This window comes from Phocoena phocoena, chromosome 9 (genome assembly GCF_963924675.1).
Source record: "Phocoena phocoena chromosome 9, mPhoPho1.1, whole genome shotgun sequence".
In the NCBI taxonomy this organism is placed as follows: domain Eukaryota; kingdom Metazoa; phylum Chordata; class Mammalia; order Artiodactyla; family Phocoenidae; genus Phocoena; species Phocoena phocoena.
The window spans coordinates 58,696,338-58,723,358 of record NC_089227.1 but is presented as its reverse complement, the minus strand read 5'-3'; the positions used below and the strand labels follow the sequence as shown (position 1 = coordinate 58,723,358).

The 27,021-nt window shown below is 42.1% G+C and overlaps 1 protein-coding gene and 1 pseudogene across 1 annotated transcript in view; one reads left to right on the top strand and one right to left on the bottom strand.

The window, feature by feature from the left end:
• Positions 1-27,021, bottom strand: part of CREB5 (cAMP responsive element binding protein 5) — a 334,186-nt gene that overhangs the window by 15,202 nt on the left and 291,963 nt on the right. The gene's annotated exons all lie outside the window — the stretch shown is intronic.
• LOC136128488 (large ribosomal subunit protein uL16-like) lies at positions 122-21,139 on the top strand (annotated as a pseudogene).

Below are 27,021 nucleotides of genomic sequence, written 5' to 3'. Positions count from 1 at the left end.
TCCATAACTTCTTGAGTCAATATGTAGATCTTTCCATTTGTTACTATGATACTTCTCACAGTCCCTTTAATAATCTAATTTTCTCACATAATAATAACGTTCTTCTGACTTTGGGAAGGAAATGAGGAAAGTAGAAGAATATGGGCCACTGCACTCCTACAGCTTCTTTGATGACCACATCACAGGCCAGGTACGTCCAACACAAAAGCATCATCCATCAATAAGCAAACAGACATGTACACAAATAACTTCTCCCTGAATCTGATCTCTAAGCAGGGCTCAGCAAGCTTTTCTATAAAAAGTCAGATAGTAAATGTTTTCCTCATTGCATGCCTTAAGGTCTCTCACAACTACTCAACTCAGCCCTTTTAGCACAAAAACAGCTGTATACAGTATGTAAACAAATGACTATGCTGTGTTCCAATACAACTTTACTTATATTGGACAGGGACAGGATATCTGAATTTCATATAACTTTCACATGACACGAAATGCTATTCTACTTTTGATATTTTTCCATCATTTTAAAATGTAAAAACCATTTTTAGCTCCTGTACTGTGCAAAATTAGGCAGTGGGCCAGATTTAAAGAGTCTGGGCCGGGCTTCTGTGGTGGCGCAGTGGTTAAGAATCCTCCTGCCAATGCAGGGGACACGGGTTCGAGCCCTGATCTGGGAAGATCCCACATGCCACGGAGCAACTAAGCCCGTGCGCCACAACTACTGAGCCTGCACTCTAGAGCCTGCGAGCCACAACTACTGAGCCCACGTGCTGCAACTACTGAAGCCCACACGCCTAGAGCCTGTGCTCCGCAACGAGAAGCCAACGCAATGAGAAGCCCGCGCACTGCAGCAAAGAGTAGCCTCCACTCACCACAACTAGAGAAAGCCCACACAAAGCAACGAAGACCCAACGCAGCCATAAATAAATAAATAAAAGAGTCTGGGCCAGATTTAAAGAATCAGTTGGCGGGAAAGACCTTCAAGATGGCAGAGGAGTAAGACGTGGAGATCACCTTCCTCCCCACAAATACATCAAAAATACATCTACATGTGGAACAGCTCCTACAGAACACCTACTGAACGCTGGCAGAAGACCTCAGACCTCCCAAAAGAACAGATACCAGAGGGCGACCTACACGCAGAGGCGGGGCCAAACCCAAAGCTGAACCCCAGGAGCAGTGCGAACAAAGAAGAGAAAGGGAAATCTCTCCCAGCAGCCTCGGGAGCAGCAGATTAAATCTCCACCATCAACTTGATGTACCCTGCATCTCTGGAATATCTGAATAGACAACGAATCATCCCAAAACTGAGGCAATGGACTTTGGGAGAAACTGTAGACTTGGGGTTTCCTTTCTGCATCTAATTTGTTTCTGGCTTTATGTTTATCTTAGTTTAGTATTTAGAACTTATTATATCATTGGTAGATTTGTTTATTGATTTGGTTGCTCTCTTCCTTTATATATATATATTTTTTTTTCCCCTTTTTCTCTTTTTGTGAGCGTGTATGTGTATGCTTCTTCGTGTGATTTTGTCTGTATAGCTTTGCTTTTACCATTTGTCCTAGGGTTCTGTCTGTCCGTTTTTTTATTTTTAGGATAGTTTTTAGCGCTTGTTATCATTAGTGGATTTGTTTATTGGTTTGGTTGCTCTCTTTTCTTTAATTACTTTATTTTTTAATTTTAATAATTTATTTTTTATTTTAATAACTTTATTTTTCTTTCTTTCTTTTTTCCCTTTTCTTCTGAGCCGTGTGGCTGACAGGGTCTTGGTGCTCTGGCCAGATGTCAGGCCTGAGCCTCTGAGGTGGGAGAGCTGAGTACAAGACATTGGTCCACCAGAGACCTCCCAGCCCCTTGTAATATCAATCGACGAGAGCTCTCATAGAGATCTCTGTCTCAACACTAAGACCCAGCTCCACTCAATGACCAACAAGCTCCAGTGCTGGACACCCCATGCCAAACAACTAGCAAGACAGGAACACAACCCCACCCATTAGCAGAGAGGCTGCCTAAAATCATAATAAGTTCACAGACACCCCAAAACACACCACCGGACATGGTCCTGCCCACCAGAAAGATAAGATCCCGCCTCATCCACCAGAACACAGGCACCAGTCCCCACCAACAGGATGCCTACACAACACACTGAAGCAACCTTACTCACTGGGGGCAGACACCAAAAACAACGGGAACTACGAACCTGCAGCCTGTGAAAAGGAGACCCCAAACACAGTAAGTTAAGCAAAATGAGAAGATAGAGAAATACACAGAAGATGAAGGAGTAAGGTAAAAACCCACCAGAACAAACAAGTGAAGAGGAAATAATCAGTCTACCTGAAAAAGAATTCAGAGTAATGAGAGTAAAGATGATCCAGAATCTTGGAAATAGAATGGAGAAAATATAAGAAATGTTTAACAAGGACCTAGAAGAACTAAAGAGCAAACAAACAATGATGAACAACACAATAAATGAAATTTAAAAACTTCTAGAAGGAATCAATAGCAGAATAACTGAGGCAGAAGAATGGATAAGTGACCTGGAAGATAAAATACTGGAAATAACTGCCTCAGAGCAGAATAAAGAAAAAAGAATGAAAAGAATTGAGGACAGTCTCAGAGACCTCTGGGACAACATTAAATGCACCAGCATTCGAATTATAGGGGTCCCAGAAGAAGAAGAGAAAAAGAAAAGGACTGAGAAAATATTTGAAGAGATTATAGTTGAAAACTTCTCTAATATGGGAAAGGAAACAGTCAAGTCCAGGAAGCACAGAGAGTCCCATACAGGATAAATCCAAGGAGAAACATGCCAAGACACATATTAATGAAACTATCAAAAATTAAATACAAAGAAAAAATATTACAAGCAGCAAGGGAAAAGCAACAAATAACATACAAGGGAATCCCCATGAGGTTAACAGCTTATTAACTGTTATTTTTCAGCAGAAACTCTGCAAGGCAGAAGGGAGTGGCAGGACATACTTAAAGGGATGAAAGGGAAAAACCTACAACCAAGATTACTCTACCCAGCAAGGGTCTCATTCAGATTCTATGGAGAAATTAAAACCTTTACAAAGAAGCAAAAGCTAAGAGAAGTCAGCCCACAAAACCAGCTCTACAACAAATGTCAAAGGAACTTCTCTAGGCAGAAAACAAAAGAGAAGGAAAAGACCTACAATAACAAACCCAAAATAATTAAGAAAATGGTAATAGGAACATACAGATCAATAATTACCTTAAATGTAAATGGATTAAATGCTCCAACCAAAAGACACAGACTGGCTGAATGGATACAAAAACAAGACCCATATATATGCTGTCTACAAGAGACCCACTTCAGACCTAGGGACACATACAGACTGAAAGTGAGGGGATGGAACAAGATATTCCATGCAAATGGAAATCAAAAGAAAGCTGGAGTAGCAATTCTCATATCAGACAAAATAGACTTTAAAATAAAGACAATTAAAAGAGACAAAGAAGGACACTACATAACGATCAAGGGATTGATCCAAGCGGAAGATATAACAATTGTAAATATTTATGCACCCAACATAGGAGCACCTCAATACAGAAGGCAAATGCTAACAGCCATAAAAAGGGAAATCGACAGTAACACAATAATAGTGGGGGACTTTAACACCCTACTTTCACCAATGGACATACCAACCAAAATGAAAATAAATAAGGAAACACAAGCTTTAAATGATACATTAAACAAGATGGACTTAATTGATATTTATAGGGCATTCCATCCAAAAACAACAGAATACACTTTCTTCTCAAGTGCTCATGGAACATTCTCCAGGATAGATCATATCTTGGGTCACAAATCAAGCCTTGGTAAATTTAAGAAAATTGAAATTGTATCAAGTATCTTTTCCAACCACAATGCTATAAGACTAGATATCAATTACAGGAAAAAAAACTGTAAAAAATACAAACACACGGAGGCTAAACAATACACTACTAAATAACCAAGAGATCACTGAAGAAATCAAAGAGGAAATAAAAAAATACCAGAAACAAATGGTAATGAAAATACGACAACCCAAAACCTATGGGATGCAGCAAAAGCAGTTCTAAGAGGGAAGTTTATACCAATACAATCCTACCTCAAGAAACAAGAAACATCTCAAACGAACAACCTAAACTTATACCTAAAGCAATTAGAGAAAGAAGAACAAAAAAACCCCAAAGTTATCAGAAGGAAAGAAATCATAAAGATCAGATCAGAAATAAATGAAAAAGAAATGAGGGAAATGATAGCAAAGATCAATGAAACTAAAAGCTGGTTCTTTGAGAAGATAAAATTTATAAACCATTAGCCAGACTCATCAAGAAAAAAAGGGAGAAGACTCAAATCTATAGAATTAGAAATGAAAAAGGAAAAGTAACAAGTGACCCTACAGAAATACAAAGGATCATGAGAGATTACTACAAGCAACTATATGCCAATAAAATGGACAACATGGAAGAAATGGGCAAATTCTTAGAAAAGCACAACCTTCCGAGACTGAACCAGGAAGGAATAGAAAATATAAACAGACCAATCACAAGCACTGAAATTGAAACTGTGATTAAATATCTTCCAACAAACAAAAGCCCAGGACCAGATGGCTTCACAGGTGAATTCTATCAGATATTTAAAGAAGAGCTAACACCTATCCTTCTCAAACTCTTACAAAATATAGCAGAGGGAGGAACACTCCCAAACTCATTCTACAAGGCCACCATCACCCTGATACCAAAACCAAAGATGTCACAAAGAAAGAAAACTACAGGCCAATATCACTGATGAACATAGATGCAAAAATCCTCAACAAAATACTAGCAAACAGAATCCAATAGCACATTAAAAGGATCATACACCATGATCAAGTGGGGTTGATCCCAGGAATGCAAGGATTCTTCAATATATGCAAATCAATCAATGTGATATACCATATTAACAAATTGAAGGAGAAAAAAACATATGATCATCTCAATAGATGCAGAAAAAGCTTTTGACAAAATTCAACACCCATTTATGATAGAAACTCTCCAGAAAGTAGGCATAGAGGGAACTTACCTCAACATAATAAAGGCTATATATGACAAACCCACAGCCAACATCGTTCTCAATGGTGAAAAACTGAAATCATTTCCACTAAGATCAGGAATAGGACAAGGTTGCCCACTCTCACCACTCTTATTCAACATAGTTTTGGAACTTTTAGCCACAGCAATCAGAGAAGAAAAAAATAAAAAGAATCCAAATCAGAAAAGAAGTAAAACTGTTTCTGTTTGCAGATGACATGATACTATACCTAGAGAATCCTAAAGATGCCATCAAAAAACTACTAGAGCTAATCAATGAATTTGGTAATGTAGCAGGATACAAAATTAATGCAAGAGATACAAAATCTCTTGCATTCCTATACACTAATGATGAAAAATCTGAAAGAGAAATTAAGGAAACCTCCCATTTACCACTGCAACAAAAAGAATAAATACCTAGGAATAAGCCTACCTAAGGAGACAAAAGACCTGTATGCAGAAAATTATAAGACACTGATAAAAGAAATTAAAGAGATAAAAAAAGATGGAGAGATATACCATGTTCTTGAATGGAAGAATCAACACTGTGAAAATGACTGTACTACCCAAAGCAATCTACAGATTCAATGCAATCCCTATCAAACTACCAAAGGCATGTTTTACAGAACTAGAGCAAAAAATTTCACAATTTGTATGGAAACACAAAAGACCCCAAATAGCCAAAGCAATCTTGAGAAAGAAAAACGGAGTTGGAGGAATCAGGCTCCCTGACTTCAGACTATACTACAAAGCTATAGTAATCAAGAGAGTATGGTACTGGCGCAAAAACAGAAATATAGATCAGTGGAACAGGATAGAAAGCCCAGAGATAAACCCACGCACGTATGGTCACCTTATCTTTGATAAAGGAGGCAAGAATATACAATGGAGAAAAGACAGCCTCTTCAATAAGTGGTGCTGGGAAAACTGGACAGCTACATGTAAAATGATGAAAGTAGAACACTCCCTAACACCATACACAAAAATAAACTCAAAATGGATTAAAGACCTAAATATAAGGCCAGACACTATAAAACTCTTAGAGGAAAAGATAGGCAGAACACTCTTTGACATAAATCACAGAAAGATCCTTCTTGATCCACCTCCTAGAGAAATGGAGCTAAAAGCAAAAATAAACAAATGGGACCTAATGAAACTTAAAAGCTTTTGCACAGCAAAGGAAACCGTAAACCATAAAATGAAAAGACAACACTCAGAATGGGAGAAAATATTTGCAAACGAAGCAACTGACAAAGGATTAATCTCCAAAATATACAAGCAGCTCATGCAGCTCAATATCAAAAAAACAAACAACCCAATCCAAAAACGGGCAGAAGACCTAAACAGACATTTCTCCAAAGAAGATATACAGATTGCCAACAAACACATGAAAGGATGCTCAACATCACTAATCATTAGAGAAATGCAAATCAAAACTACAATGAGGTATCACCTCACACCAGTCAGAATGGCCATCATCAAAAAAGTCTACAAACAGGGGCTTCCCTGGTGGCGCAGTGGTTGAGAGTCCACCTGCCAATGCAGGAGACACGGGTTCGTGCCCCGGTCTGGGAAGATCCCACATGCCACAGAGCAGCTGGGCCCGTGAGCCATGGCTGCTGAGCCTGCGCGTCTGGAGCCTGTGCTCTGCAACGGGAGAGGCCACAGCAGTAAGAGGCCCGCGTACTGCCAAAAAAAGTCTACAAACAATAAATGCTGGAGAGGGTGTGGAGAAAAGGGAACCCTCTTGCACCGCTGGTGGGAATGTAAATTGATACAGCCACTATGGAGAACAGTATGGAGGTTCCTTAAAAAAAGTAAAAACAGAACTACCATACGACCCAGCAATCCCACTACTGGGCATAAACCCTGAGTAAACCATCATTTTAAAAGAGTCATGTACCACAATGTTCATTGCCCCTCTATTTACAATAGGAAGGACATGGAAGAAACCTAAGTGTCCATCGACAGATGAATGGATGAAGAAGATGTGGCACATATATACAATGGAATATTACTGAGCCATAAAAATAAATGAAATAATAAACGAAATTGAGTTATTTGTAGTGAGGTGGATGGACCTAGAGTCTGTCATACAGAGTGAAGTAAGTCAGAAAGAGAAAAACAAATACCATATGCTAACACATATATAGGGAATCTAAAAAAAAAAAAAGGTTGTGAAGAACCTAAGGGCAAGACAGTTATAAATACGCAGATGTAGAGAATGGACCTGAGGACACGGGGAGGGGGAAGGGTAAGCCGGGACAAAGTGAGAGAGGGGCATGGACTTATATACACTACCAAACGTAAAATAGATAGCTAGTGGGAAGCAGCTGCATAGCACAGGGAGATCAGCTCAGTGCTTTGTGACCATCTAGAGGAGTGGGATAGGGAGGGTGGGAGGGAAGGAGACGCAAGAGGGATGAGATATGGGGATATATGTATAGGTATAGCTGATTCACTTTGTTATAAAGCAGAAACTAACACACCATTGTAAAGCAAGTATACTCCAATAAAGATGTTAAAAAAAAAATCAGTTGGCAATCAACTTGGTCGCAGTTTCTTCAAAATTGTTTTTTCTTGTACATGGACAATTATCATCATATCCTGAGGGGCACAATGTACTAAGTACTGTATAATGCAGTTACCCCTTGGAAATGTGTCTTCTGCAGAGATGATATCTAGTTGGCAAGCTTACATTGGCTTCATAAAATATTTACTACGGGACTCAAAGTTCTCTCCTGATTTGCATTCTTATCTGATTGATGATGGTGGCGTGTAATCACTGCGAAATGGAAGAGTTGTATTTAAATGATGATGGAAGCAACCATGTGCCAGCCCTGTACAATATTAATGATTCTCAGCTGGTCAGACTAAACTATTGATAAGTACCAATTCAATTCGTCAAAATCTTTAGTCAAATGTAAACAGCCTCCACTTGTTAAAAAAAGGGGGGGCAGTTTGCCAGACTATATGTTAATATCCAATAATCACTGAATACATTTCCTGTGTCCTGATGCAGTAACCACGGAGCCCACTTGCCTCCTCTTTCATGAGCAACATGTACCACACAGAAGCTACTGACCTGCACCAGGATCATCCTGAAAAAGTTAAGCTTCCTGAATCCCTGGGAATGATTAGATGCTTCATATTGTGTTTATTACTAAACAGAAAAGTGAACAGATACTCCTCATCTCCAATTTTTAGAAATGATTTCAGTGTTTTGTTTTGTTTTGCGGTACGCGGGCCTCTCACTGTTGTGTCCTCTCCCATTGCGGAGCACAGGCTCCGGATGCGCAGGCTCAGCGGCCATGGCTCACGGGCCCAGCCGCTCCGCGGCATGTGGGATCTTCCCGGACCGGGGCACGAACCCGTGTCCCCTGCATCGGCAGGCGGACTCAACCACTGTGCCACCAGGGAAGCCCCGATTTCAGTGTTTTTATAAAAATGCTCATTATAAAAAATTTAAGCAACTCTTAAAAGTACAATGAAGTCAGCAACCAATGAACCAAATGCATTGTTTGGTGGGTGAACAGTATTCCAGACAGCTCTCTCTATGCGTACGAAGAGACGGAAGAACAAGTAGAATAATTTTATAACAATGGGATAGCACGTGGTTTAAAAAACTCTTATTTGAATAGAACATAAACAAAGAAGTGAACATTGGATGAATTGCTGGACTTCAGATACACGTTTCTTTACTCCAAGAAAAGTTTCTAAGTGACATCTCCAAACTTAAAAGTGGAGAAAATTATGAAAAAATATACTGAGATCTTTATTTTTTAATTGACATAGCAAATACTATTGATGGATTTTCTAGACTATTCTTTATAATTTCATTATTATAAAAATATACAGCTGCATAGTAAAAAAAAAAAAAAAAACTACTACAAGAATATGTGGTGGGGCTTCCCTGGTGGCGCAGTGGTTGAGGGTCTGCCTGCCGATGCAGGGGACGCCGGTTCATGCCCTGGTCTGGGAAGATCCCACATGCCGCGGAGCGGCTGGGCCCGTGAGCCATGGCCGCTGAGCCTGCGCGTCCGGAGCCTGTGCTCCGTGTTGGGAGGGGCCCCAGCAGTGAGAGGCCCGCGTACCGCAAAAAACAAAACAAACAAAGAAGAATATGTGGTGAGAAAGTAAAAACTACCTGCCTACCTTCTTCCTTCTAAGACCCATTCCTCAGATATAACCACCAAGTATCCGCAGACATATCCTTAACGTTTATCAGAATACGTTTGTGCAAGCCCTTTTTATGATATATCGTTTCGTATCTTGCTTTTTTTCACTTCAACAATACACATCTTTGACACCTTGCCATATCAGTAAAAACAGCTAATAATAACTGCTGGCATCAACTGAGCACTCACTATGTGCCACTCCTCGTTCTGTGTTTCACAAGTATTAACTCACCTAATCCTCAGAACAACCCTGCAAGGCACAAAGAGAGACTAAGCCACGTGCCCAAGCTCTCGCCACTGGAGAGGGGTGGAGGTGAGTTACCTCCACAGCCTGTTCTCTACGCCAGCAGAGAAGGGGCTGAAAGGCTTGCCATGCATACTTTGCCAAAACAGGAATAAACTGTGTTATACCACCTCCCCATCATTAAAAGGAAAGGCAGAAAGAAGAGCAGGACCCAGAAAAAAATGACAAGATGGCATTGCTGCACAGTCCAGCACACAAGTGGAGACCCAGATACACTCGTTCCAAAACTTGGCAGAGGGAAGGGTGGGTGGTGAGAATTTCCAGGCAGCTCAACTGCAGCAAAGGACCATCCAGAGCTTAGCACGATCACCTCTCGTTACATTTATGAAGAATGGGTCCTTATATTCCCCACCCCCCAAACACAGATCTGATAAGGTCCAGGTATCTGTTCTCCCTAGCCCTACTTCCTAACCTTCAGATATATTACCGTTCTAGGTCTTTCCAATGTTCAGAGGATGAAGGTCAAGCCCTTAATATAGTATATGCATAGGCACTGAGGAGTGTGGCCCGGCCTTCCCACCAACGCTTTGCATTTGATCATCTTCTTGCCTGGGATGATCTTTCCTTTTCCTCAGACATTCTAGAGCTCTCAGCCGCAGGATCCTCCTTAGTAAACTTCTCCCTGGTCTCCTGGTCTAAATCAATTCCTGTTGTTACATGGACCCAGTAGAACCATATTCCTCTTTTTAAAATTCAGTTTGTAGTTACGATTTTTAGTATGATCATTCAGTTAATACCCACCAACCATCCCAGATTATAAGCTTCATGACAGCAGGAACCATGTTGGATTTTGCTCAGTATTAAATGCAAAGCTTTAGCACGGAGCCTGGCACATATTGGGCACTGAATTCATATTTCTGGAATGAATGAAGAAATGGAAGTTTCTGAGGTTTAGGATGCGAATGTAGCATTTTCATCTTGGATCACTGCAGGTGGCATTCATATGAAAGGACAATTTTATCAGACAACCAACATTAGCAGAATGACTTCAGAAGTCATACAGGCAGGTAGGTGGATTTTTAAATTACTGTCAAAAGAGATCCCTGCTCCACACCCTGCCTGCCCTCTAAAAATGATAACAGAAGGGACTTCTCTGGTGGTCCAGTGGTAAAGAATCTGCCTTACAATGCAGGGGATGCAGGTTCGATCCCTAGCCGGCGAGCTAGTATCCCACGTGTGGCAGGGCAACTAAGCCCGCATGCCACAACTACTGAGCTTGCGCGCCTCAACTAGAGCCCGCGAGCTGCAAACTGCAGCGCCCACGTGCTCTGGAGCCTGAGCGCCACAACTAGAGAAGAGAAAACCCGCACGCCACAACTAGAAAGAAGCCCACGCACCGCAACGAGGAGCCCGCACGCCGCAACAAAAGGCATGCCTCAACGAAGATCCCACGTGCTGCAACTAAGACACCATGCAGCCAAAAATAAATAAATAAATTTTAAAAATCTAAAAAAAACGATAACAGAAAAAAAGAAAACACAAATAAACAAAAGGAATGCGCATTAACTTCATCTTGATACATCTTCCCTGAAAGAGTAGCATGGAAAATTGAAAAGCTGTTTAGCAGTGGGTCACTATGTTATCCCTTCAATGCTACAAACAACCTTTCTACCTTCAATTAGGAGCAAATGGAGCCTGACAAATAAACACTATGCACCAGATCTTCATCTCTCAAATAATTAGCTTGCACTGTTAAGGGAAATTACTTGATTGCCTCAAGTCTATTCTTGCAGGTTTCATGCCAAGGCAATAATGCTAATAAGCCTTATAACATTCCATTTAACTGTTCGTTCAACAAATATTTATTGGGCACTAATGTTAGGCACATTATTATTTGCCCACTACCCGAAGGAAATGGGAGATACAGAAAACCAAAGCCTTTTTGAAGTACTGGAAAGAAAACACACACACCCGAGTGTGGAAATGAAGACTTTTAAGCACCCCTTAGAGAATCTCAGGCCTGTGGGTTGAGTCCACCCCCAAAGCACCAGCCTACCTCATCTTTGAAAGGAAGGCGGTGAAGACAAATGATTATCGAGCTGCTGTGCGTATACCACATTTAATATTCTCCATGTCATTTCTAAACAGTTTGGGGCACTTCGAAAAGTCCTAAAGAGACTGCTGCTTCCCTGTATCCTGGTGCCAACAAGAGTCATCGCCCTATAAATCATTAAAACATACCAAATAAAGATATTTGTACCCCACTCTCTTAGGGATGATAAATGACCAGCAAATGAGTCCAAGCTGTATTTTGCAGAATGATTTTTTCTTTTTGAAGCCGAACTGTGTCTTATTTTAAATAACATTCTACCCAATGCCAAGAAAAGGCAAGGGAGAGAGAGGGAAATTAATGAGCAAATAAACATATTTTTCAGCTATAAAAACCAGGGCTGTTACTGAGGTGCGACTGCAAGAAAGAAAAAATGATTCTGTTTACTTTCTCTCATCCTCTACCACATCCATTTATTTGAGAGAGCAAATCAGGAGAGACAGCGAGAAGCCTGACACAGCTGGTTTCAGTCAATAGGGGTCATTTTCTTTCGGTCTGTGTATTTTATCAGCTCCTTGTTCACTGTTCCCAATGGGAGGATGGGCCTGCTGCCCAGGATCTGAGTTCTGGTAAGAAACCAGCTATCTACCTCATCCCATACCATGCACGACCGCTGCCATGGTGGCCCCGTCCCAGCACCTCTTTACTCTCCAGCTTAGCACAGTTTTGCATCACAGCATGTCCTGTGAGGCCCAGGTACACGCAAACGTCATTACCTCCACGTGGGTGCACGCATGTGGCCTGCGTGAGCACACTCGCACGACACACCCACCCACACCCACCCCAGGCAATTTATCTCCCATTAACAACTCACTCTTGCCCATTAGAAACATTTGTGGAACTTTAAAAACATTTCTTCTCCATTTTCAGCTCGGCCGATTGCTTATGCTTTACAGACTCTGAAAGCCAAACCGAATTAAACAAATATTTGAAATTCAGTTGGATGGGGGGTAGGCATGGTTGAAGCATTCTTTCTAGAAAGGTTTTAATTAAAAACGGCTCTTGGGTTTTGTTCCAGAAAAGAACGTGATAACATCAAAATGTAGTGTTGCTGATTGACCACAAGTGAGAGACTATCTATATGAAAATAAGAGAAAATCCATCTTCATATTTCCTTTTGAACATGAAGCAATCGCCATCAGTGGCCACCCCAATGTATTTCTGTAAATGTAATTTCCTCTTTCGTTCTCCTTCCCAACATAGTTGATCAGCTGAGGTGGTAACACAGGGTCCTGAATGGTCCACATGGTCAATGGTGTGACACCTCCAGAAGTCTTCACTGGAGGAGTGCTTGCAATATCGATGATTACTGACTTGCTCTAGGTATCAAGGATTTCTGAAATTAAGTCTCTGAATTCACGAAAAATAACTGATATTTATCCATGGAATTTTATGACACTATGTCGCCAGTTGGATCCCAAAATGCTTCCCAAAGTTGGAGAGAGGTAGGGATGAGAGGGTGCCACGGATAGTTACACAAACTATGCACTTCGCTTAGCCAAGGCAGAAATAGCTTTAATGCCCAGATTCACATCTTGGCTTCAGGATGTCTGTTGAGAATGATCATATAACTCTGACAGCAGAGTGGATCTTAAAATCCACATTTATTTCAGAATCATTGTTAAGAAAATTAATTAAAATCACACCCGGCTTAATCACTTGGAATAAAGTATGCTCCTTTCAAAACTTGTATAATGTAACTCAGCTCTGATGGTTTCACAGTTTAAGTACTCTTCTGCTTTAGATTTTGGTTTGGTAGTAAAATTTCAAAAAAGGCTACCAGGTTGGCAGAAGAGATTACCAGGGAAAGGGGAGGATCCTATAGGGTCTGGGAGGAAAACTATTTATACTCTTTGTCATGTTGTCATTAAAAAGTATTAACTCTGAAGATATTAGAAATGATGTAATTATTAAAAAACACAAAGGAATTGTATTATACATCAATACTCTAGTCCACTGGAAAATGATGCAAGGAAATCTCACAAATAAGGATGGTACCTCAGAAAAGTGGAACTTCGGCAATTCTAATGTAAGCAAGGAAAAGAATTCAGTGTTTGATTTCACTCTCTCATTGTCCATTTGCGGGTATAACTTCTAAAGTGAGGTAAAGCAGACCTAAGCGCTAGGTGACATGTTAAACTTCGGTGGTTAAAAAGCCAAACAAACCCCAGAGACAAATCTTAAGCAATTTCCCTGCCACCCTTTTTATATTAAAGTCTAAATCGTATAGTAATTACAATTCTGCAAGACTGAGCCTTCAATTTATTCTTAAGTGAAGAAATTAATGAACACACACTTATAGAATTGTTCTATTTCAGATACTGCTTCCCTGCATCTCTTTGACTCAGGGGCTGTCATTTATAACTCAGCAGGCTGGTGAGCATTTTAAGAGGCTGTGCATTTTTTTTTTTTTTTTTTTTTTTGCGGTACGCGGGCCTCTCACTGTTGTGGCCTCTCCCGTTGCGGAGCACAGGCTCCGGACGCGCAGGCTCCGGATGCGCAGGCTCAGCGGCCACGGCTCACGGGCCCAGCCGCTCCGCGGCACGTGGGATCTTCCCGGACCGGGGCATGAACCCATGTCTCCTGCATCGGCAGGCGGACTCTCAACCATTGCGCCACCAGGGAAGCCCAGGCTGTGCATCTTAGTGAATTTCAGAACCAACTGCTGTTCTGAGGGCAGGAGCTAGTCTTCATTCTACTGTAAGACAGCTTTAAATAAGTCCTTAGATAAGTAAACCACCTGGCTCTACATGTCCTAATCTACCTAACTAATGAGGGCAGGATCCTGAGCTCCCAATTCCATTAGAGAGAGGGTCTGAGTTGATGGCTGCTAAGGGGTAGGAATCTGTTGGAGAAGTGAGTTGTATGAATGTCTAAAATAAAGAAAGAAATGTCATTGTTTCGGAGAACTTCAGAAGAAGAACAAAAGGCTTGGAGTGAGAAACCTAGGTTTAAAAGCCTGGCTCCGCCAACTTGTCTGGTCACCTTGAGCTTCAAATTCCTCCTCTATGACATGGGGATACATAATGGAATAAGAAACTGTATAAGCCATAAGGATATACTGAATAATTAGTCGGACAGAGTGGAGTTGTTTTGTTGGCAGAGTTTTAATAACAGCTTTTGATGAAAAATAAGAAAAGGAGATATTAACCTCTTTTTCTTAGCATTAAAATATATTTGTTTTACTTTAGATTTTTAAAATTCAAAATAAAGCACAATGGAATATTACTCATCCGTAAAAGGGAATGAAGTTCTGATACCTGCGGAAACATACATGAATCTCAAAAACATTATCAAATGGAAAAAGCCAGACAGAAAGGGTCACATAGTGTATGAATCCATTTACACAAAATATCTAGAATAGGTAAATGCACAGAGACAGAAAACAGAGTAGTGATTGCCAGGGGCTGGCGGGAGGGGAGAATGGGGAGTAACTGCTTAATGGGTACAGGGTTTCCTTTGGGGGTGATGCAAATATTTTAGAACTAGATAAAGGTGATGGTTGCACAAGGGTTTTTTTTTGGGTTTTTTTGCAGTGCGCGGGCCTCTCACTGCTGTGGCCTCTCCCACTGCGGAGCACAGGCTCCGGACGCGCAGGCCCAGCGGCCATGGCTCACGGGCCCAGCCGCCCCGCGGCACGCGGGATCCTCCCGGACTGGGGCACGAACCCACGCACCCTGCATCGGCAGGCGGACTCCCAACCACTGCGCCACCAGGGAAGCCCTGCACAACGTTTTGAATGTACTAAATTCCACTGAAAGGTACAATTTATAATGGCTAATTTTATGTTATATGAATTTTGTCAATTAAAAATTATTTTAAAAATAAAGCACTTAAGCAAAATAAGAATCTCTTATCGTTTAATAGGGCTAATAGAAACTCTCGACTTCATCTGAGAATGACTGATATTCACTATGACGTCACCTTAAGTGAAACACTGTATCGTGAACAATAAAAGCCAGAAAGATACTTTGCCCTGGAGTGGATAAGGTCCACGCCAGGATTTCGGTATGTCTCAGGGCATTTGACTCCTCTGCCAGACACTGGCACCCTCTTTTTTCTACAATTCTAGCATCTCCCAGCTGGCTTAGAACTAAAGAGAAAGTGCAGAAGCCACATCCGTCAACTGTGTATGATACAAAGCTAGTAAGAGAGTGTTAAATACACTGGATGATGAACCAGTATCCAAAAAGGTCTTGGCAGACTAGCATCAAGGAATCCAATATGAGAAATTTAATGGGGATTAGTGTAACAAATTATGCTTGGTTAACAAAAACAAACCCCCCAAAACACCAGTACTGTACACTGGAAGCTCAGGGGAGACGTAGCTTGGCGGTTACATATGTAACAGAGGATGCAGGGATTTCGGATGACTTTGTAGAGCACCCCTATGTGACGCACATGTCAAAACAACTAACGTGACTTTTCAGCTGCATCAACAAAACTAGATTAGAGAACTTAATGCAAGAGGGTGAGAGTCCTGCTCACCTCTGCACAGGCCAGGATGTGTGCCATACAAGCCCGTGTCCCCATATCCCTGCCCCCCACAAAATCTCACGTCATGCCTAATAGATGTTGGATTTTCTCGCGGGGAGTATCCCAATTCTCAGTTGATGTTCCATACATGCTGCTACCATTTTCCCTCTCTAAGGACACTGTGATGAATATCCTTGTATTTGCACAGCTTAGCACATTTGCCTTATTATTTTTAAAATGTGTTCATTATTTTAAAAAAACAAACAAACTGATGGCTTGATCCATCCGGTTCAGTTTCTGGGCAGAGGTGATGATGATGGTGAATGGTAGTAGTAGTGCAGGCTTGTATGTGTGTTGTGTGTAGGGAATGGGAGCTGGGTGTCGGTTAGGGGGGATGTAAAAGGAAAAGATGGGGGTGGTGCAACTGTTAAGTATCGGCTTTAGTTAATGAGTCTTTTCTTGGATTTTATTCTCCTATTCTGTCAATATCCCCATACCCAGGTGAGATACTGCCATCTTACAGTTTCAGGGTTCCCTGCTCCTTTCAGATTACTGAGCTCCTTAAGCACTACGGAATGACCTTGGGTACTAACTTGGCCCTAGCAGGTATTACATGCTCCTGGCTGGTTTCCCTGGCAATTTTAAAGGTGCTGAATACACAGTGGCCTTAGAATAAATATTTGATGATTGCCTTCCTGCCTGCCTGCTGCCTGCAAGTCTCCAGGAGTGGTGCCTAGCCATGGAATGTCTTTAAAGCGTTGGCCTACAATTTTCTCCACAGAAAGAATGCCTTCTGGTGGTGGTTGCAGGGAGAATAATGCCCTTTGTCTTGCTAGTGAACACTACACACACCCCAAAACCCAGCACCTGCAAGCCTGGGTAATTTTAGGTAAGGGCTTATTTCTAGCTTTTATAGAGGAAAGTTCTATTGGAAAAAAAAGTCATCCTTTGTTATTTTATTTTGGACGAGCTTTTAATCAGAGACACAGGCAGTAACATATGTTAGAAAAAGACATATGAAACATAGAACTTTGCATTTATAACTCACTACGGAAAATCCATGTTAATGCAACTAAGTTTGGGGCTTTAATTGCACAGAAGTCATGAAATTCAGATTCAAGTTCCCACAGCAAACTTGATACCATATGTGCATCCCAGGGCCCTTCCTGAGTGGGGTGACCTCATTACTGGGCAAAAAAGTGATGCAATGAATAGTGATGGATAGGATTTCTCCTCACTGCTACACTTCCCATCATCCCAAGAAAGATGGACAGCGGGCAACATTAACTATACCAATTGCTCCCCTTTTAATGCACAGCAGTCCTTGGGTGTGTGCTTGATGACCATCATGAAGGGCCACTGCACGGCAGTGTCGGAGGCGGGAGGTCCACGACTTGGCAGTGTGCTGCTTGGGTGGAGCAGCCAGGCACCCCATCACCAGTCCTCCATCAGATCCTTACCCACACCCTTCCTAGAGCAGCTGTGTTCAGTGGGCACTGCCCTCCCACCCCCACTCCATCCCCAGAGGACACCTCTCAGTAACTCGGGTGCTCAAACTTCTGCATCTGAATGTCTGACTAAAAGGACCTTCCCGGACACACCTCTGCCTGGTGTTGGCAAGGCTTCTCCAAGACGGCTGTTCCATATTGTCGTGTTCTAGCTTTATTCCACTTGCTGGGGAATGGCAAGATGTGTGCCATTCCTTGTGGAGACCTGTGTTGTCTGGCCAAGGGGGCCACAAGCTTATTATAGGTAAAGAGTCTCCATGTGTTTCTCTTAAACTATGGGTAGTAGATTGTATGGAAGTATAAGTTGTCCTGCCCCTTGGTATCGATATCCACACCTCACTAACATGTGGCGTATGTCCAGTTCTGATTTTCTTCTTGGTAAAATGGTATATGGTACATTCTGTTCTCCACACTCTCCTTTGCCTCTGATCTGATCCCTGCTTGAGTCCCCCCAAGCATGTCAACAAAGATGTGGGAGAAGACTGGGGATGGGGGTGGGGAAGAGAAAGAGTGTGTAATAAACTCTGATCATTAAGTGCTGCTTAAGTTTTTTGGGGGGTGCTTTGTAAGTGTTCATGGTCCAAAGCCACTGGACCAATAGCCAAATCAGCTTGCTGTGATGGCTCTACCATCCTCCTAAAAAAGACTTCCCGGTCCGCCTGTGAGTGGTCTGGACTGTATGGTGCGCAACTCAGCAGCTCTCAGATAACACAGACAGCACATCCACCAATAGCCCCTGGGCTCTGAGCACATGGAGAATCAGTAATGCCATTTGTCAATGGCCTGTTCTCACTGAGCAGGAAGGACCAGGAGAAACCTGGGAGAGACTTGGGATGAAGGAGCACCATCATTAATAAAAGCTTCTATCACAGCACAATCTTTGGGTTTCTAGGCAAAACACAGCAGCAAGAATAAAGCTGTGCATGGGGAAACTAAAACAAAACACAAAAGATGGGGTTTTTTTTGGTTGATGTTAACATTTAAGGCAAAAAAAAATATTTTTTATAATGCATATCTACATTTAAGGCATTTCCAAGAGAAGCCATTTATAATTTATGAAGAGTTTGGTTGTTTGTGTGTTTATAAAAAGTTATGCTTAAGGAGAACTTTTGAATTAGGCCCAAGAAGATGATAGTCCAGAGCATTTCCAGCCAAAAAATGAGGAACAACTTTTTTTTCTGAGCTGATGTGTATCCAAATCATGTTGATTCTCACACGCATTTTAAAAATTCCATTAATATCTAGCTGTTGAAGAATAAGTTTTCTGTACTCTTTTCTAATTGGAGAGCTTTTCTTGTTTCAGGAGGTATGACTAGCAGAATACATTAACTATTTGGCACACTTTTAAGAGTGAAATTACAGTCTCTTGCTAAGCTATCTTTTTACCTCTTCATTTCCATTGTCTCCATGGTGTACAATTCAATAAACCAGAGATCTAACTCTACTGTTACACTGCCTACAACCTAAGTAATGGGGGTGGTGGAGTGGGGAATGTGGAACCACCTCTTTAAATCATATTGTCACAACTGAGTACCGTTCTAAAAACGCCAAATAGAAAGCTTTCTGTTTGATTTATTCATTGAAAATAGCCTAAGAATTTATCTTCTAACAAGCTTAAGATATCATTTTCATGAACTGTCTTCTCTTCCAGCTTAAGCAATTTCTTTTCTGACTCCAAATTTCTCCTAAGCAACTACTCACCAGGGACTGACAATAATGTAGTAGCTTGTCCTAAATCAGTGCCTTCCTTCTAGAGCGAGCAAAGTTCTTTGCAGATATTAAACCTTCGAGGTAGGTGATGAAGATCATCCCCCATGATCTGACGATGTGGGAAATTCCTCTGAAGAAATAAATGTTAAGTCACCTGCTCGAGAGCCAGTGTAGACAAGGGATTTGAACCTGACGTTGTTCTTTGTGGTGCAGCCTGACAGTTTGCCTAGTTAGAAGAAGATGGTAGATAATATAAAAAGCATGTGGAAAAGGCAAAAAGGAAGAAAGAGGCAAAAGGCCAGAGAGAAGGGAAAAAGATATAGAGGAGGAAAGGAAGTCAGCTCAACTGGAGGTGGAAAACATGCTCTACCCAAGGGCTCTGATATTTGTATTTATTCGTATACAATGATAAGGCAGAATCATTGTAAAAGAAAAGTGGATACAAGATTGAGTCAAAGGACTCCAAACTCAGACAAGCTCCATTCCCTTTTTTTAGAGAATTTTCCACTCCACCCTAGTTTACAGATAAATTAATCACCAAAGGGTGTTTATCAAGTGATTTCTTCCTTTCACCAAATGCCAGTTATAGAGAGTCTGGATTTGGTGTGGCAGCTAAGGAAAGAACTGTATCTCGTGGGGTTACTTTTTCTATGAATAACATTATATATAGACATCTCCCCACTTCTGTAAGGTTTTCAAAGCATGCGTGGTTAACCGGAGGCTAACAAAATGGTTAACCAAACGTGTCACTGCTAAGCCCAGTGGAAATAGTGATGGCAGCTCTAGCAATGGGGAGTTGTTCTTCCGTTTCTGTGACACATTCCACCCAGCGTCCAGCCTGACTTTCAGAATGGCATAATGCTTTGAAGAGCATATTGGAGGCTGCAGACTTCACGTGGGGGAAGCCCAGCTGACCAGGGGGAGGGCCATCTGCATTTACAGACTACTGCTTCTGCAAGAGTGGACTTCATTCTGCACACTCTTCATGTATGCCGAGAGATAAGCCCTCCAAAAGCACTCTCGTCAGTCCACTGCCCTTTGCTTAGTTTTGATCTCAGGTAGAATTCGACCTGAGGGCGTCTACCTGCCCTCTCCCGGACTCCATGGTTCCTACGCGTGAATACAGACTGCCTATATAAGGCGTGAGCGGGCGTGGGAGCGCCTCTTTCCCTCCGGTGCGCCACTAAAGATCATGGTGTCACTGTGGGACGCCGCCCCGCTTGCTGTTACCGGTATTGTAAGAACAAGCCGTACCCAAAATCTCGCTTCTGCCGAGGTGTCCCTGATGCTAAGATCCGCATCTTTGACCTGGGGCGGAAGAGGTCAAAGGTGGATGAGTTCCCACTCTGTGGCCACATGGTGTGTCGGATGGGTATGAGCAGCGCTCCTCTGAAGCCCTGGAGGCTCCCTGTATTTGTGCCAACAAGTATGTGGTGAAAAGCTGTGGCAAAGATGGTTTTCACATCCGAGTGCAGCTCCACCTCTTCCACTGCCATCCGCATCAACAAGATGTTGTCCTGTGCTGGAGCTGATAGGCCGCGGTGTCTTTGGAAAGCCCCAGAGCACAGTGGCCAGGGTCCACATTGGCCAAGTCATAATGTCCATCCGCACCAAGCTACAGAACAAGAAGCGTGTGATTGAGGCCCTCCGCAGGGACAAGTTCAAGTTCCCTGGCCGCCAGAAGATCCACATATCCAAGAAGTGGGGATTTACTGAGTTTAACTCCGACGAATTTGAAAACACGGTGGCAGAAAAGCGGCTTATCCCGGATGGCTGTGGGGCCAAATACATCCCTAATCGTGGCCCTCTGGACAAACAGCGGGCCCTGCACTAATGAAAGCCTTGTTGCTGTCCCCTCTTTACTCATGCCCACCAATAAATCCTACTTTCTTGTCAAAAAAAAAAACCACCAAAAACCAAAAAGAATCCTTGCTGGAAGTAGGAGGGATATGTACTAAAAACTCAATTTTTAAACAAACAAAGAAGTAAATATTATACTCTTTTGCAACCAACCCCAACTATTTTCCCAGGGGTGAGGGTGGGGAATCTTTAAATCAGATTCCAACAAGAAAAAATACATCTAAGTTACTCAATCTGGCTACACAATATTGCCTCCCTTGGTGTTCTTGGAAGACTGGGGAAATATAGACAGGGAAAATGAATGGAAAGAAGCATGTACTCATTCTTCTAAGTCTTTCTTTTATCATCCCAGGTTTAAAATTTTTAAACTAGTCTCCATTTTTCACTTAAAGATAGAGTGTGTATCACAGGATGAACATCAGGGACTCTAGGAGTGTGTATTCAAGATTCACGCTGAGCACACTGGTACTTAGTACTATATTAATCTACCTTCTGAAATAACAGTTACACTTCTTTCTGAATCCTAATTTTGCACACTCTTCATGTGCAGAGATGGTAAGCCCTCCAAAAGCACTCTCTCCTGCTCTTTGCTTAGCTTTGATCTCAGATAAAATTCAGATCGCGGTAACATCAGTTGTCAATTAAGTATATTATCAAAAGGACACCACAGAAGAGAATTTCTCACCCAGGGCTAATTAGGTAATGTTTCCCCAAAGCACTTGCCATTCAAATTTTAAAACAGACACCCACAGTGAAGTGTGGAGATGGGGCTGGAAGATCACCAGCCTGGTTGATTTCCTTCTAAATGACAATAATTACCCAGGTAAGAGGCAAAGCTTCTCCTATTAAGTCAGTTTTGATCATTTCAGAACTTAATGGTTACAAAATAATATCAGCCAAAATCTACACATCTCATGAATCAGACCTGATGATTCGTGAATTTAGATTTAATATTGTCCTGAATTTGAAGGTTGGTTCAAAGAATACCTATAAAACATCAAACATGAAAACCAACTCAATACAGTACTCATGTCTCTGGTGAGAGATACAGGTGGATTCTGTTTATTCTGAGAAAAGAAAGTTGTCAGGACAACTGAGTGAGACATTTCAAATGCAATTTAAGGTCATACTCTTGAAGTGCATTAGGAAAAACAGTGAGGCCACCATTTTAGGGAGATTAACATGTCAGATGCACATATGAGATTTCCACATCCCACGCCACTAAAATATATGCCAATTTAGGAACACAGAAGACTTAAAGTAACTGAATCTTTCACTCTTACATGCTCTTGGGGAGCATGGGTGACGTACATATAGCTTCGGCTCTAATGCACTGTGGCTGGTCATTAAATGTTCCATGACATTTTTTTTTTTTTTTTAAATCAGAAGAGAGTTTTAACCTGGCTCCATTTCAGCTAGGGTAATGGCAGCCTCCCTCCCAAAGATTCTTTCTTCCCTTCCAACTGGCCAACACTTGCTTCATTTTCTCCTGTAGAATAAAGATCACCCAGAATGACTGGCTGTGCATGGCAGCTCCTCCTTCTGTGCTCCCCTGGTGTTTTGGGGGAAGTTGTTCATTCTTTCAACATACATTTAATGAGCATTTATTCTGTGCACAGTAAGATATATTATACAAAGGCAATTCTGCCCATTTCCAAAAAGATTGAAATCTAGTAGATTCCATTATTCTGAGGTCCTGGGACACTGTAGATTAAATGGGTTATTTCTAGTGCTATTTCCGATCAAGGTTAGATTGTTCTAACCTGAACCTAATAGATACTGCTGGTGTTCTGGGGCTAACTAGCATTTTCAGATTGCAGCATATCAAATATATGTAGTTAAACCTGACCTAAACTGGGGACTTTTAGTCACGACTCAATCCAGTGGTTCTCAACTGAGGGTGATTCTGCCCCCTGGGGGACACTTGGCAATATCTGGAGACATTTTTGATTGTCACAACTTGGAGGGGAGGCGCTACTGGCATCTAATGGGTACAGCCTAGAGATACTGCTGAACATTTAATAATGCATGGGACAGTCCCTCACAACAAAGAATTCTCTAGCCAAAATGTCAATAATTCCAAGATCGAGAAACCCTGCCTTAATCTGACTGCCAGGTTAACTAAACCAGGAGTCAATGCCATTTACCAATCAGTTATTTATTTGATTACTTTGAAGGAGACTCCACAAGACTGTTGTGATGTGGATATTAAAATGGGCTGGTATCAAAATCCAACTTAATAACAAAATATCTTCTGTGTGACATTTCCTCTCTGTCCTTAATGGAATTCATCAACTCACTCTGTCTCACAAATGGCAGTGATCATAAACGACACGGAGAATTATTTTCTATAACCATAGGCTCTAATAACTGGAAGAGTTTGGGGGCCCACCTGGAGCAAAACACAGATTACATTTTATTTATATTTCAAGATATCTTTCACAGATTAAAAAAAAAGGAGGCTCAGCAAGATTAAAAGGCTATCGTGGTCCCATGACAAGTTCAAGGTTGAAGGTGAATTAGATCCCATGCTTCCTGACTGCCAGTCCAAGCTTCCTCTGCTATCCTGGAGACTATTCTGGAACTCAGCTGCATCTTGAAGTTAAATAAGAAACAGAGATGACATCTGAAAATGCTAACAGCCCATGTGCCGTGTATTTTCCGTGGCACTGAGGCAATGTGTTCTGAGGCTGGTCTACTTCTTGTCAGGAGTCACAGCGACAGTGTCAGCCACTGTGCTTGGGGGGAAGCTAAGAGCAGAGTTTGTTAAACTGGCAGGCATCTGCATCTCCTCAGCTGGAGGCGGGTGCTCCTGGTAGGATCTGCCAAACTAGGAGGCAAGGGCAGACCCCAAGACCTATCGGGGAGTGTCAGTAAGGGCCTAACCGTACTCTCCTTTCCCAATGGCAGCTGGGGCACTTCTCCCAGTTTTCTCCCTCTGGCTCCTAAAATGGTTATTGCGTTGTATTCTGTTATCTTTCAAATAATTCCAACCCCGTAAAGATCTTTAAAGGGAAGTATGTAAAGTTTCAGCCCTGACATTCTCTTCTCAGTCACTTCTTAGGTTTGCACGTGGAATTGGGCCTGTGTAGTGGGAGAAGAGGTATATACCCTATTTGTCTGCAGAAAACTAATCACAGTGGGCTCTGGATTCAACAGTGAATTTAATACTCCTACTTTCAAATAATTAACCAAAATCCAGAGATTCCAATAAACGTTCTCATAAACCTTTTTAGTAGATAGAGTCCACCTTTATTTAGTCAATAAGGGTGGGAGGAGGACTTCCCTCCCACCTGCACCCTACCTTCCATCTATAAAGAATTTTAAGAGGGGAGCCTGGAAATATGGAAATCTGCATAACTTCCCCTTACTTCTTTTCTCCTCTCAGATCTTCTGTAAAATAAAAACAGAGTATGTCATAGAAAAAATGGAAGCTTGAATTTTCCGTCTCATGTTTTCTTTGAAAGCGTTGGGGACAAGGCATGTAAAATCCTTCACGAAGCATGTCACGAAGCTTCATGCAAGTTGGCTGTCTCCTCCTTCAGCCTTTTGACATGACCACTAATATCCTTCTTGGAACTATCACCATCTCTCTCTCAACACCATCGGAATCTGCCTCACGACCAAGGAAATGGAACAAAACATGGGGTCAGTGTATGTGGGTGTGTGGGTCTGTGTGCACGTGTGTATAGGATGAAGAAGGGGGAAAGGGGAGGGGGAAGGTACAATGGCACATGACCAGGTCCCAGAAATAATGCATAAGTCTGCCCAGAGATTTTCCTATGGCCCTTTAAACAGGATCCTTGTTGGAATTTTTGGATTCTGTCCCATGGAGTTCAAGTGCATTCTTCAGGCAGCCAGTTACTGTTCCACAGAGGTGTGAATGTCCTGGAGTTTCCCAAGCACAATACTTCACATTGTCGGTTCCGAATTACTTTAATTCTCCTTTCCACCATACCACCCCCATTAAGAAGCTGTTGGATCTGCAGAGAAGCTTAGCACAGCCAGGGATGAAAATACCAATGAAAGCAGGAAAAAGACCTGTAGTAAACATTCTAGTATAAGAATAGAATCATTTTTTGCCTGATAATTTTTGCCTGATAATAATCAAGGTCTGACTTTAGCAATTCCATGAAGTTTACCCAAAAAGTTTTGTTTTCCTGAAGGATGAAAAAAAAAAAAAAAAGCCATCACTTTATCCTGGCTTCACGCAGCCCCATTTAAGGGTAGTGGATTAAAGTTTTGCTCTATATAGACAATAAAAGCACATATCCTCTGGGAAAAGTTCCTTGGAAGTGTAAGTGTTTGGAAGCCCATGAATCAAACAGATCAAGAACCCCTGCATTCACCCAGTCTACATCTGTTGCCAGTTCCAGATCGTTCCCTGCAGATGACTTGTATATTATTACACAAGGCAACATCCTAAAATGAAAGCACCTCTAAGAGAATTACGGTGTTAAAGTGAATATACAATCCAGATGCTTCCCAACTCAAGTGAACCCCAGGAGGTCTCCACTCCCGACAAAATGAGACGACACAGAAAAGCCTAATGACGGCTCCACATGGATTTAGCCCGAAGGGGACTGTTTATTTTTTTGACTTTGAGAAACTGCACTGGGGATCAGCCAAAAAATGAATACGGAAAAGTCCCCTTAAATTGTACAGAATCTGTTATCCTGAAGACCAGCTTCTGAACGTCAATACCTTTAACAGGAGTGACTTGAAATCAGGTCTTAGGGTCCAAAGAGAAGAGAGTGGAAGGAGATACCGAAGAAAACTAAGGTGCAAGAATGGGTGAAAAGTGGTTGCCACTTATATTCCCGAAGACTCTGGCGAGCCCTTCGCACTCATTCCAGAAAGTCCCCAAAGCTGTTTGGCATTAGAGGTGGGCAAGAAAAAGCAGACATCACAATACTTTGCCTGTGAACCACATCCACTCCCCTCCCTTAACGAAAATCTTGTGGGCTCTAACCACAGGCTCATAACCGAACCCTCCCTGCCAGGGCAGCAGACAAATCTCGCTTTCCCACAGGCTGGCTCGGCATTTTTGCCTCCCCCCACAATGCCTGGGCTTAAGGATCCATCATCAAGGGCAGCCAAATACGTTTCTCCACCCATAGCGACTCGGTCCTGGACCTCAGCCAAAGCGAGAACACCAGGGCGCGGGGGAAAATCCTATAGCTGAGCGAACAGAGCAGGAAAACTGGGAGCAGCGAGAAAGGGTTGAAGTGGCTAATTTTTCCACTCCCCTCCCGCTGTGGTTAAAGCAGTGACAGACAATTTATCACACATTTTGATTGCACGCCAGCTGGCTGTTTAAAAAAAAAAAGAAAGAGTTGTTTATTAATTCAATTAGCTGGCTTATTTATCAGGGCTGGGTTAGCAGGGGCGGTGAGAAGGCCAAAGGATGCCCGTGTCAAGCTGTCTTTTGCAGGCCCTGCAGGCCCTGAAGGCAAGTGGAGACACACATTCTTACCCCTGCAAGACTTGGAGTGTCGCACTAGCTGTGTTTACCCTGAATGCTTCATGCGCGACAAGAAAACCCATCAATTGTAATGAAATATGAGGGTGGGAAGATGCTCAGAACAGGACAAAGTCATCTGAGTGATGACAGTCATTAGTGTTTATCACCCATTCAGGGGCCATGTTCAGAGATAATATGGCGTCCTTCCCGTACTCATTTGGGTGGTTGCATTTGTTGTTTTCTCATTCCTTGGTGGATATTTATATCTAAGGCTGCCAGTGTATCGGCAGTTTGTCCAGACCGGCATTGCCCAGGATCAGAGGAATCATTCATTCAGGAAGTGGCTTATTAAAGAAAACCCAAGCAAGGTTTATTCACTGCTGCTTTGTGCC